This window comes from Budorcas taxicolor, chromosome 19, assembly GCF_023091745.1.
Source record: "Budorcas taxicolor isolate Tak-1 chromosome 19, Takin1.1, whole genome shotgun sequence".
NCBI lineage: Eukaryota > Metazoa > Chordata > Mammalia > Artiodactyla > Bovidae > Budorcas > Budorcas taxicolor.
Genome location: NC_068928.1, coordinates 50,792,404 through 50,805,177, shown reverse-complemented (window position 1 = coordinate 50,805,177; position 12,774 = coordinate 50,792,404).

Below are 12,774 nucleotides of genomic sequence, written 5' to 3'. Positions count from 1 at the left end.
AAAGGATGGATGAGCAGAGGAATGCACACTTGGATGGATGGGTCGCTGAACAAGTAAGTGAATAAGTGGATGATGGGCAGATGGGTGGATGAAATGGGGGAGTTGGTCGATTGGTGAGTGAGTGACAGATGACTGAGTAAATGTACATGTGATGGATGGATAAAAGGATGGGTTGGTGGGCCTGATCTGGGCTACAGTCCTCTCCAAGAGGAACCTCAAGTCCCAACCCTATTAGTTTCACCTTGGTGGGTCTTAAATCAGCCAAATGTTTTCAGTCAGTTTTTGGAGACAAAAACCAGCACTGGTCTCACCATTAAACAGGATAAGATTGGAAGGATAACGGGATCTCACAGCTGAAACAGGTGGCTGGAAACTGGAGCCAGGAAACTGGGCCTCCTGGGGAGGCAAGAAGCAGGAAGAATGTTACCCACCTTTGGGCGGGCAGGTGACTTGTTCAGGGGCCAAGCTCCAGAGCCAGGGAGAGTCTGCTGGTCAAGATCTGGGTCACATACAGGTCCTGGCTACCAGAGAAAGGGTGCCCAGTGTCTGGGCTTCCTGTGGGGGCAGAGACCACACAGGGTGGGGGTCCTTCCTTAGCAAGAATCACGCATGGTCCCTACCAGTCTCGAGGGAGAGCCCACTGCTCAGGAGCGGGGTCCACCGGGAGGCTGTCTGCTCATGCTGGCCTCCCAGTATGCCGTGTTTGCATCTCCCCACTTTGGGGGCCCCTGGTGGGCAAGGCAGGACCCACCCTCTTCTTCGAGATGCCCACACAGATCCGGGCTTAAGGTTCTTGACCCACTTACTTGTTTGATCACAGTCAAGTGGTCGTGGGCCCCTGGGGGCCAGCTGGCACCCCCCAACATGGGAGTGAGCCCCGGGCATTGGTGGGAACAGGAGGGCAGCGTCCAGCCTGTATGCTAGCCATGGTCACCTCGGTTAGCACCTGGAGCACGTGACGAAATCACATAGAACCCAAGGGCCGTATGGAGGAAGATGCCTCAGTCCCAGGTTCCCAGACTCCTCCTGGGGAGGGATAGGGGGTGGCACCTGGCAGAGGAAGGGGCGGGTCAGGAGCCAAGAGCTGTTTTCACTTGGAATGTCCATTAACATTCTTCTAAACAGACTCCGTGCCATTTTATAAAAGACTGAGAACTCGTCAATGGTACACAAAAGATTTTTGTTATTTCAGAAGGTGGCTGCTATAAAATCCTCCAACTGCCGCCTCCCACAGAGGAGAGCAGAGGAGAGGCCCCCATCTCCCCTTGTCTCCATGCATGCTGAGACACCAGGGAAGAGCTCAGTTTGAGAAACAGAAGTCAACTTAACATGTAAAGAGCACAGTTACCCCAACCGTCCCTCCCTTCCAAACCCAGAAGTGCTGCTAGGGGATATAGCCCTCCTGTCCAAGTCCAGACGTGGCTCCCCATCCTTCTCCCCAGGACGCCACTCCCCACACTGCAAGTGGTAAGAGGCTGATGGGGAGCAGCCCCTCTACCAGGCAATCTGAAGCGCCCCAAGACCATCCCCCTCCCAGGAAACGCCGCTTGGGACCCTCTGGCCAGAGTCAGAGGTGCACTCAGGCTGGGTCAGTCCCGGTACCCAGGAGGAGCCGACTGTGGGGTCCCCCGGGGAGGAACATGGGAGGCCTGGACACTTGGACAGGCTCAGCCCTGCAGAGCACGGGACTGAGCCGGCTTGTGAGCAAAAACCAGGTAAGGACATAAATCAGCCACCGGATCACATTTCCTGCTCTGAAAGGTCCTGTAAAACACGGGAGAAAATTGACCTGTCAGGGGGATAGATGGGCAGCGATAGTGGCCGCCAGCCGGGGGCCAGATCCCCCTCTACCCTCAGGATCCCACCTGCGCCGGGTTCCCCCCCGAACCCCCCCAGCCCGGCCCGGCCAAGGGTTGGGTGCCCATGGCCTGAGCAGCCCTGAAGCAGAAGTCAGCTGGGGAGGGAGGGGGAGGAGGTGCGTCTATAAGCCTCCCCTGGGGGGATCTGGCTCCTCACCACCCCCAACATACACACACACACACACACACACACACACACACACACACACACACACACTGCACAGCCTGACAGCTAAGCCCAGCTGCCTGAACCGGCAGGCTATAAAATGGATGGAGACCAGAGATGGTGTCAGCAGACAGCTAGAGTACCTTTTAAAAAATGTAATCTCTTTTTATTTCCCTTCCCCCGGCCCCCTCCTCCCTCCATACCCGTAACCTCCCGGTCACCCCTCTCCCTTCCTGCGGACTGGCAGTGACCTTGGAGGCTGGACCTTGGCGTGGGGCTGCCAGAGCCCTCAAGGACGCCCTCTTCACCTTGAGAAGCTTTCTGTGCTGGCAAGAGCACGGCGGCTAGCCAGCAGGTGGGGGTCGGGGGAGCAAGCCGGGCTCCAAGGTCACCCCGCCACCTGCAACTCCAGCAGCCCTGGGCTGATGCAGGACGTGGGCCCCTGCGGCTGCCAGCTCAAGAGGAAGGGCAGGAGCCCGTCTGCCGTCTGCTCACACGGGGGGCACTCTGGCCTCCTCCACACACCAGCCTGCAGCCACTGGTCTCAGGCAGTCCTTGTACGGCTCCTGGGGCCTCCCATTCTCGCTGGTCCTGAGCCACTCCTCTGGCCCACAGGACTGGGGAGAAGACAGCGGGAGAACCACACACGTCCTTCTGCAACAAGGGGCAGAAAAAGGTACAAACATCTCCATCCTCTGGGAGCTAAGGGTCCAGGTGAGCACCAGCCTTCAAGGATCTCTGGAAGGCGCCGGGGTGTTGGGAGGTGGGATGGGCACAGAGACCTGAAAGCCAGGGAGCAGGTCAGGGTGCCAGGGATGGGCATGCCCGAGCAAGGTGGCAACACAGGCCAAGGATCAGGGGCCAGGCCTCCCGTGGGAGACTGTCGCCTAGGGCGCAGACCTCTACACAGTGCGTTCCTTCTGTCCCTCCAGCAGACTGACTGCCCTGGGGGATGTGCTTTTGGGGGCATAGTGGAAAGGGGGCACAAGGATGGAGAGATACCCAGAGACAGACAGACAGGAAGGAGAGACCAGGAGGACGAAGGCCAGGCAGGGCAGAGGGCAGAGGCCAACAGCTGTGTGCTGAGCAGAGCAAGGCAGAAACCATCCCAGCCCCGTCCTGGTCCCGGGCTGCCGGGGAAGTCAATAATCTGATGTCATTTTCCAGGGTCTCAGCTAGGCCAGAGGCTCCAGGGGGCTTGGGCTCTCAACTTGTGACTTGTAGCAGCCAACTCTCCCTCCAGCAGAGAATAGGGGAGGCGGCCCCTGAATTCAGGCCTCACTCTAAGCACTGCCCCAGGGTCCCCGCTGGCCCCCCAGGCACAGGTGGCCCTGGGGAGTATCCTGAGTGTGGCCCAGCCCAGGCCCTTGGGTCTGACCCTGACTGACTGGCCGAAGGCTCCTGTGTCCCCGTGCACTTCTCCTTCATCCCCCCTGGAACAATGACTCTTTTAGCTCGTGGGCAAGAGGCCACTGGCTGGCAGAGGCAGGCCTGGCTGGGGTCCCAGGGGCTGGCCCTGTGGCCTGTCGGTGAGCAGGCGGATGACTGATAAGGCAGGAGAGAGAGTAAGAAGATACCGGCCAGTCCCAAGGAAGGTGGGGTCCCCTTGTCCCCTAGATCCCTGGGATGGCGGACACCTGGAGGTTGGAGGCAGCTAAGAGGGGGTGGGACTCAGCTGGTCCCTCTGAGCTGCACTCCATTCTCAAGATTTGGGGGACTGGGAGGGGGTTCCTGAAGGTCAGGAGGGTTGGTGAGCCTGAGGGGCCTGGTGTGGTGGTAAAAAAGCAAAAGCTGGGGAGCACTGGTGCAGGGCAGAGTTGTGGGTGGGGGGGCCCTCTTTGCAAGACCCTCCCCAGCACCTAGGCAGCCCATCACCCGCCAGCCCTCTCTTCACTTCCCCCAGGCTGAGGCTCCAGCTCCCTGCCACTGCCCAGCTCTCCTCTTGCTGGCCTCTGTGCTTCCAGCTAGCTTCCCACCCTTGTGTCTCCCTCTCCTGGGATCTCCCAGGCTTGCTGTGGCCCCAGCCATTGCATCTACTCTCCCACCCGGGGATTCCTTCGTGCTATTGCTGAAGACCCAAGATCACACCCTTGGGGCTTCCCAGGTGGCTCAGTGGTAAAGAATCTGCCTGCCAATGCAGGAGACTGCCAATGCAGAAGACGCAGGAGATGAAGGTTCAATCCCCGGGCCAGGAAGATCTCCTGGAGGAGGAAATGGCAACCCACTCCAGTATTCTTGGCTGGAAAATCCTATGGACAGAGGAGCCTGGCTGGCAGTAGTGCATGGGGTCGCAAAGAATCGGGCACGACTGAGAGACTGAACACAGAAGATTTCATATCCTGAATGGAGGTGGTGATCCATTTCCAAGCAGCCTCACCCATCACTTGAACACACACTCCGGGGTCTGGAAGCACATGCCTCAGGCTCCCAAGGACATGGGGGCAGGCAGTGGGAGTTGGCATAGATCCTGTCTGTGGATAGTACATGCACACACATACTCACCACAGTGTGCACACACTGGTATCCATGCACGTGGCCCTTTCCCACCCACCCTGTCAGTCTCTGGCTCCAGGCTCTTGAAGGGGATGAGAGTCCCAGGGAGTGAGGGTTTGTCTCCCAGCTGCCACAGGCACAGCAAGTTTGGGGTGCTGGTGGGGTAATGAAGGTTATGAAAGGGTAAAGTTCGTACACACACCCCAAGGTGCCATCTTCCCCTTAGGTCACCCTGCGATGGTCCCTCTCCAGGCCTGGGGGGACTCCCTGCCTCATTTCAGTTCCCCCCACAGTCCTTGGGAACCTCTGAGGACCCCTCTGTACAGCCGCCCAGTTTGGCCCTCTCTTCAGCTTGTCCTGGGTCCACTAGGACCCAGGTTGGTCTGCCACCGGGCAGAGAGGGGTTAATTCTCTGTTTTTTTTAAATCTGTATTGTGGTTTCACTCTCCACTGTGCCAGCCCTGGAAGTAGGGGGCCCTGGCTGTGCCTTAGGGTTGCCCTCCCCACCCCCTATCCCTTGCTTAGCCTGAGTCTCTACCCAATTATCTGTCCACCACTGACTGGTTTTATATTTTCTGGCCAGCGACCTGGCCCAGTGACCCTGGACATCCTGCCCAGCAGCAGCCTGTCTGACTGCCCCTCAGGTCCCACCCCTTCCTCCTCCTCTTCCTCATCCCGCCTGAAATCCTCCATATTAAGTGCTGGGTCCCCGGCGGCCCGGGCACACAGGCTTATGTAGGACAGTCCCCGGCTCCCCGGGGGTGACAGACTCAGAAAAGCAGGTTACAGCCAGCGAGCCTCAGGGCCCGCACGTTCTTAAGAAGCATCAGGAAACGCGAGTGGGCACTGTCAGGCCTCCAGGGCCTCCCCTGCATCTTGGGGGCAGCTGGAAGGTTTTTATTCAGCTAAGTAAACAATTGCCAATGTCATTTAGGATCCTAGCATGCAGGGGCTCTGGGCCTGCAAAGGGCTGCAGAAAGAGCAGGCATCAGATATATTCCCATTTAGGCCCCCATTTTGCTGGCATGGTTTCTTTTAATACGCTTAATTTTTCCATGTCTTCGAAAAATTGTTTCTTAAAAAAGAAAAAAATTAAGTTTCTTAACTCAAATGAGATGAAGAGAAAATTCACGAAGCCAAGGAAAGGTTAGGTGCTCACATCTGGATTGGCATGTGCTGGGCTGCCCACTGTCCGGAGGGGGACTTACAGAGCCATGAATTATTTGGGAATAAAAATTCAAGAGGGGGATGTGCACTGGGGACCCTGGGGCTGGGGAACCCCAGCTGGTCCTGCTGCATGTGTCGAGCTCCGTGGTTCCTCTTCATTATCTTTCAGGGCTTCCTCCCCGAGAGACTTGACTTGACCACCCGAGTCCCCCCTGCCTGTTCACACCTGAGCCCAGGCCCCCAGGCTAGCCAGGAAGGACCGCAGCTCCCCTCTCCTGAACACACCTGTCTCTCCCACAAAATAATTTAATGCAACTTAATGGCTTGAAGTTGATGTAAAAATTACAGGCGTGTGAGGGTGGGGTGGGGTGGGGGCCTCGTAAGAAATCCTTTTGAAAATATAATTGAGTTAATGGAGCCATAACTGTGTCTCATTTTGGGGGGGTAATTGGCCTGCTTTTTGTCACTCTGTCCATTTACATACTCCTGTTTTCTTTGAGCTATTGATTTTTTTCTTTATAAAGTGGGCCATTTTACTGCAATTTTTAAAGCCCCAGTGATGAATAAAAACCTCATCTTCCCACTCATTAAGACACAGGAATTAGCCAGGCTCAGGGCCCCACCAGTCAATTTGCGTAACAATCCTGAGCTGCTGGTGTTTTGGTTGGGGCCCAGGGGCTGCTTGCTAATGGCTAGGGATTCAAAGGCAGCAAGAGGGGCTAAGTCAGTTTCCGGAAGGTGGGTCTTGGGTAAGGGGCCTGGAGGACTGAAGGGATCTCCTAAGCCCTGATCTAAAGGTGCCCCTTTCACCTCTCCCCTTCTGGTTTTCTTCCCCGGCTGCCCACAGCCTCGGGCCCCTCCCTGGACCTGCACCTGACTTCTTGTGACTGTAATTTAGAGGCCCCACCTACCTGCCTTTGACTTTAGATCAAGGTCACACACACAGACCAAGGTCACCTGTCCTTTAGAATATATATACATAAATATATTCATATATATATACATTTAAAGTCTTTATTGAATTTGTTACAATATTGTTTTATGTTTTGTTTTTTTGGCTGCGAGGCATGTGGGATCTTAGCTCCCAGATCAGGGATCAAACTTGCACCCCCTGCATTGGAAGGCAAAGTCTTAACCACTGGACCACTAAGGATATCCTCTGGAATATGTTTTTTAAATTACAAAACCCATGAGTGTTAGTCACTCAGTCGTGTCCGACTCTTTGCAACCCCACAGACTGTAGCCTGTCAGGTTCCTCTGTCCATGGAATTTTCCAGGCAAGAATACTGGAGTGGGTTGCCATTCCCTTTTCCAGCACAAAACCCATACACACACAAAATAAAGGAGGCCAATGGGTTCCAAGCGCAAAGGGTTACAAAGAGAAAGTAGTATCCTCCAGAGCCTCAATCTCCAGAGGCAATGTCTGTGGACCGCCCCATGCCACCTGCAGCTTGATTATTTGATCTCACTCAGTGTCTTGGGCATCTTTCCCGTTGGCCCTAGTAAACCCGCCAGTCATTTTTCCTGACTTCCTAGTACTCCCTTGCCTGTCTATACTGTGGTGTGTCCCAGTCTGGGGGGGCGTGGGATCCCAGGATGTGGCAATGTCAGTGCTAATGCCAGAATGGTCCCAGGGAAACTGAGACGGTTAGGGTGCGTCAGCTTTCATGTATTCAGCCAGTGGCTACTGTTGGATATTTCAGTCGCTGCTAGTTTCTCAACCTGACAAAGGACATCTCTGTTCACATATCTTTGTGCCCTTATGCACATGTGTCTAGAAGATAAAATTCCTAGAAGAGAAACTGCTAGGTGAAAAGCATGCATATTTCAAATTTTGATTGCTATTGCCAAACCACTGGGCAAGTGTGTGTGCCAATAGACACACTTGCAGCAAGTGGGAAAGCTCACGCTTCCCTCCATCCTTGATAAAGCTGGAGACAATCGTTTAGGCCTCTGTCATTTGATCGGTGACAAGTAGTGTCTGGTAGGATTTTTTTAGAAATGAGCTATAAGACTTAGATAACAATAAAAGCGCTAATTTCAAGCGTCCAGTTTGATGAGCTTTCACAAATCGGTACAGTTGTGTAACCACCCCCAAAGTCAAGATGCAGAACATCCCTAGCAGCCCCGGGAAAGTTCCTTCAGGCCCCTGATCAATCCCCATCTCCCGCCCAGTCTCAGCCTCGGGCCACCATGACCCGCCCTTTCCGTCCCTGTAGAATAGTTTTGCCTTTTCTAGGATTTCGCATAAATGGAACCATGTGAAATGCACCCGTTGCTTTGCTCAGCAAACCACTTTGAGATTCATCCAGACGTTGTCACGTGTGTCCTGTTCACTGCCAGGTAGGGTCCACTGCCTGGGGGCCGTGTCTGCACCATTCACCTGTTGCTTAGACACTTGGGCCGGTCCAGTTTAGTGTGTTTATGAGCCAGGCTGCTGTGAACACTCAAGTACAAGTATGTGAATGTGTTTCAACTCCTGGGCAAACACCTGAGTGCAGAACAACTGGGTCACAGGGCAAGTGGACAAGACCTTTCCTGAGCTGTCTCCTATTTCCCAACCTCTATCCCCAGGCTGCCCTGCTTTCCATTCCCCCAGGTAGAGCAAGAGGCCTTCCGCATCCTCTCCAGCATCTGACACCAACTGCTTGTTGCGTTCAGTCCCACGGGGAGGTGTGCAGTGGCATCTCTTTGTGGCTGTAACTTGTTATTTCCCAGGTCAGTTCTGCTGTGTTTGGCATTTGTTAATAACGATGTTTTTATTGTGGAGAAATTTCAAACATTTTGTGTAATACATTTCTCTTTCTGTTTGTGGTTTGGGGGTTTTGTCACAATTTCCTTTTATACCCCAAGTGTGATGGCTTCAGCCCCCAGAAATGGTTCCCTCAGGGTGATCCTCCTTCTTTTTAGGGGTTTCCAAAGCAATGGAACCTATACCCAGGTTCACAAACTCCCCATCTCCCCAACCCTGCCTTGAGTCCTCATCTAGAACAATAGGGTTTGACCAGGGTTGCGGGACACAGGCACACGACCACCAGCCGTCGTCCTTACTGTACTGAGCAGAGACCCTCAGGCAGGAAGACTCTGAGAAACCCCTGCCTGGCGCGAACAAGGGCTGAGCAGGACAGGGTCAGAGGCCACTCCCTGGCCCTCATGACCCCTCTGCAATCCTGTCCCAGGGAGGGCTCTGGTCCACATGGGACCGGAAGCTGGGAGAGCAGAGGGCCAGTGTCCCTCTGCCAGGCCTCCCAGGATGGATGGAGGAGGCTGCAGTACGGTGTGTGGGTGTGTGTGTGTATGTGTGAATTTTCCACGCCCTGTGCCCTAGTTGGGGCCCACTCACCAGCTCCCGGGCTTGCCAGGTCACCTCACAGACACCAGACACACCTGACGTTTCAGCCCCTGGACCTGTATTCCCATCTGTTTTGCGTCATAAGTTAAGAGTCACTGGGAAGCGTGAAGCCACCCCAGGCTGGAGCAGAGGCCGTGCAGACAGTCTCAGGTCCGGGGAAGGAACAGCATGGGCTGAAGTGGGAAAGTGAGCCGAACTCCAGGAAAATCCCATTCGGAAACATTTCTCTCAAGTATTCAGAAAGCATTAGATTCATAGCAAATGCTAACGATCTTTATTCGAATTAAACTGGAAACTCCACAGACTCTGTGATCCTGTTGCAGAAAGCAAATCCTCCCCTTAATTCAGTTCTCTGAACTCGCCCGCAGCCCTGTCTCAACACAGGTCCCAGACAATGATGCAGGCAGGAAGGGGAAGTGGTCGGACCTCCAGCAGGCTGTCTGAGGGCTGGGGAGACTGAGAAGTGGAGCCCCAGAGACATTTCCCCACCCACCTGGGGCGGCCCTGCCACCAGCCTGGCTCCACCCCCACCCCAGAGGCTGTCCCAGAATGCTTTGGGCCAGGGCTATTGCCTGAAGTGTGGCCTGAGCTTCCCCAGAAGAGCGGGAGACACCACACCACACCTCCACTCCACCCCCCCACCCCCACTCTGCACAAGTCCCCAGACTCACACGGGTTTGGGGTAACATCTGAGTTGAAACATCTGCAGACCCCAGCCCTGCAAAGTGGCCCTGCCCAGGGGTGCATGCGTGCTTGCTAAGTCACTCCAGTCGTGCCCAACTCTTTGCGACCCCAGGGACTGTATAGCCCTCCAGGCTCTTCTGTCCATGGGATTCTCCAGGCAAGAACACTGGAGTGGGTTGCCCTGCCCTCCTCCAGGGGATCCTCCCAACCCAGGGATCGAACCTGTGTCTCCTGTGGCTCCTGCCTTGCGGGCAGATTCTTTAATGCTGAGCCACTAGGGAAGCCCCCTGCCCAGCAGTGCTGCTGGCTCTTTGGGAGGTGGGCAGGTTCTTGGGTCCCACTCTGCTCCCATGTGCTTGGGCCTTGTCAACCACCCCCTTCCTGAGCCTGAGCCTGGCCCCAGGGGCCCCCTTGAAGTCCCTCACCCCTCAAATGATGGGCCCTGAGCCCTCAGCACTTCCCAGGAGGGTGGGTAAGCAGCATGGCCCCCCTCAATGTGAGTGATATAACCTGGCATCCAGCCCTCTCTGCCTATTGTGTGGGATGAGAGGGGTGGTCAGGACAAGAGATTCCCCCACCCAGCAGCTGGACAGACCTGGCCTTGGGTTCTGCTCCTGGATCATGCAGTCTGGGGGGTGCTGTTTGTGGGGGACATGGGGGTGCTCAGAGCACTTCTTTGCAGGGTAGGAAAGGAATGCATTGAGATAATGTTGAGGGGAAGGAGGTGGCCTTGCTGCCTAGAAGTCCCACTCTGGGTCCTCCAGGCCCCCACCCCACCCCCACCACCCCCACCAGACCTGGGGAATCTCCTGGCAACTGTTTTCTGGAACAACTAGAGGCTGCGGTCAGCGGGAGGCCAGTGGGGAGAGCCCTGGTAGGGCTGAGAATGGGAGGCCCTGCCCCCAGCACGAGGGCCCCCTTCCCCTTGCCTTGCGCCCTAGGGCCCCAGGAAGGCTGGGGTGGCCCGGCCAGCCCGGGAGCCGCAAAGGGCATGAGGAGTGCAGCACTGGGGCGAGCTGCCAGCAGGGCCAAGACAATGTGGTTTCAATCTAATTGTCCCAAAATATTGTTACAACACAAACCACGTGCCATCCACTCACCTGCAACTAATCAGCAGCAAAGCTACCGAATAAATCGGTTCCACACCCGTGGGGCCAGGCAGCCCAGCGCGTGAACCCAGGCACCCAGGCCAAGGCCACCGCCGCGGGGCCTGCTTCCTGTGGAGGGTGAGAACCGTCAAGGGGCTCCTCCTGTCTCTGTGACCCCCACCGCACTCTGGAGGGCGAAGCTGGAAGGCCCAGGCCCTCCCATCACACCCGTTCAGGTCTCAGAATGTCGACAAGGACCTGGAGCTAAAAAGCCAGGTCAGTCAAGATCTTACCAGGGTCAGAGGGCCCAGCAAGTCCGCAGCTTCCTCTCTCCACCCTGACCATCCCATCTCAAGACCGGGGCCTTGGGGACTTCACTCCTCTGGGAAATACTGGCAGGCCCATTGCAATAATGACGCAACTGCCTTCTAAGGCACTGAGGCCTTTTGGTAAATATGATTGAGAGATTTCTGCAGCACCCATGGGAGCTAAGGACATTCTCCATTTAGCTGGCCAGGAAACCCAAGCTCACAGAGGACCCCTGATGTGCCAGGGCCCATTGCTGGTGGGCTGGGGCACCAGGACCCTCACTTTGTTCTTCCTGAGATCCCTGTTCCCAGCTGACACTTTGCACACTGCCAGCCAGTTGGACTGGACGCAAGCCCTCTGGGATGGGCCTGGACCCTGAACACCATGGGACAGGACAAAGCACAATCTGAGTGCTGGAGTAGCTGGCGGCTCTGACCCCTTCCCAGAGCCTGGAAGGCCCCCAGGGCAGCCCTTGAGCCCAGCCTTGAGGGCAAACAGTGTGTCCAAGGGCAGGAAAGATGGCGCAAGAGTGAGCTCCAGGAACCCACCCTCAGTGGGGTATTGCGGGGGAGGTTGGCAAAGACTTTCTTTCCAAATAAGGTCACAGTCATGGGTTTCAGGTAGGCGTATCTTTGTTTCTCAGAGGCGGGGGTTGTTACCATTTGACCCCTGACACGGTGGCAGCCTCACCCCATCTACCCTTGAGAGCACAGTCTGTATTAGTTACCATGTAAATAAGCATTTGCCCACATTCATTTTCACAACATTTCTGGGATGTGGATGTTATTATCCTACTTTATAAGTAAGAAACATGAGGCTCAGAGATATTAAGCAGCCTTCCGGAAGTAGCACAGCTTGGGAACAGTGGAGCCCATTCTAACAACACCTGGGCTCTTCCTATAGGACACTGTGCTCTCTTATAGAATAAAGCCTGAAAAATGGCAATAAGGCCTCGTGACAGCCAAACACGCACCAAAATGCCCCTCAAGGAGGACCACCAACCAGAATACCACCGCCGGGAGCACCACCGCCAGGAGCATCAGCACGTACCACCATGAGCCGGCAACTCCTGCTCACGTGGGGAGATGACTGATTGTTCCTTGCACATCTCCTGGGTGACTCCATGTAGAATCAGTGGCCCAGAGAGGTCACAAGTATTCTCAATGCCACACAGCCAGCAGCTTCAGAAGTAGTCTTAACTCAGGTGCACACTGAGCCTAGCAGCAGGGAGGCGGGGATCCCCCCAGGACAGGTTTTCCTGGCAGCAGGGGGCGGGGAGGGGAGCGCTGGTAGAGGGGATACTGCCCCCTGAAACCAGGCATAGAGGATGGCGGCATCAACCCCGGCTCCTGGCAGCTCCCCCTGCAACGGGTGCAGGACGTGAGAACCCCATGTAAGATCCCCACACCACATATGTGCCGATGGTATCAACTTCTCCTCCACCCCTCTTTGGATAAGAAGCAAAGTAGACAGAATTGCTGTTTATCTCCTGTTAAGCTGGGCCTATCTGGCAGGGGAGCAGCCAAGGAGGTGGACTCTGACCCTCAGAGGGATGGGGAGGCCCCAGGGGGCCCCCTACATGTCTCTCTCTGGGCCCCTCCCCTAACAAAATGTTTTTATTGTGGAAAAATACCTATAACATAAAAGTAGATATTT